We start from the raw sequence: 1,216 nt of genomic DNA on the forward strand, positions 1-1,216 counted from the left end.
GCCCCTAGATTTTCCTTGAGGAACTGTATAGTTTTAGGTTTCACATTTAAGTCTTTGATCCATCTGGAGTTCGTTTTTGTGTATGGTGTGAGGTACAGAACTTGTTACAACAGTCCATCTATCTTGCAACTCTCTTAACTTCCTCACCATTTAGAAGTTCTGTGACTACACACTCTTTTCCCTCCTTATTGTTTGTAGTTGTCCTCACTTGCCAATTGATGTCTCTGGTTCCCTGTTTACAATCTTGTTAGCTCATTTTACTTTGGATATGTCCATAGCTATGGTTTCTGGGTTATGTCATCTTGTGTATTAATGGTCGGTTGTTATTTGCTATTTTTGGTTCTCTGTTCAAAGGACTCCCTTTAGTATCTCTTGTAAGGTTGGTCTAGTTCTAACAAATTCCTTTAGTTTCTGCTTATCTGGAATCTCCTAATTTCACCATCATATTTGAGGGACAATTTTGTCGGATATATAATTCTTGGTTGAAAATTTTTCTCTTTCCGGGTTTTATATATACCCTCCCATTGCCTTCTCACTTGCATGATTTCTGGTGAGAAATCAGAGCATATTCTTACTGGTTGTCCTTTGTACGTAGCTTTTTGTTTTTCCCATGATGCTTTCAGGATTCTATCTTTGTCTTTGGTTTTGAAGAGTTTGACGATGATGTGTCTTAGTGATTTTCTTTTGGGGTCTATCCTGTTTGGGGTTTGTTAGACTTCCTGAACAGATATATTCTCATCTTTCATCATATCAGGAAGTTCTCCTCCAGCAAATCTTGGACAATTTTCTCAGGGGTTTTGTATTTCTCTTCTTGTTCTGAAATTCCAATGACATGTAAGTTATTCCTTTTGATGGTATCCCACATGAACCTTAGGCTTTCTTCATTTTGCTTTGATTTTTTTCTGACTGATCACTTTCCAAAGCAGTATTCAGGCATTTGTCTTCAATCTCATTAATTTTGCCTTCCATTGCATCAATTCTACTCCTTTGCTCTTCCAATGTGTGATTTATTTCTGACAATTTAGTATTAATCTTCTGGATTTCTATCTGTAGATTTAGAATCATTTCTAATTTTTCATTTATTTTGTCATTTTATTCTTCTATTTTCTTCCAGAATTCTTCTAAGGTTTTTTCTGTGTTTGCTTTGGTCTGTCTCTCAATCCTTTGAAGATACCTAAAGATAATTCTTTTGAATTCCTTATCAGAGAGTTCCAAT

This window comes from Orycteropus afer, unplaced genomic scaffold (genome assembly GCF_000298275.1).
Source record: "Orycteropus afer afer isolate SDZICR_OR568_19922 unplaced genomic scaffold, OryAfe1.0 scaffold00096, whole genome shotgun sequence".
In the NCBI taxonomy this organism is placed as follows: Eukaryota; Metazoa; Chordata; class Mammalia; order Tubulidentata; family Orycteropodidae; genus Orycteropus; species Orycteropus afer.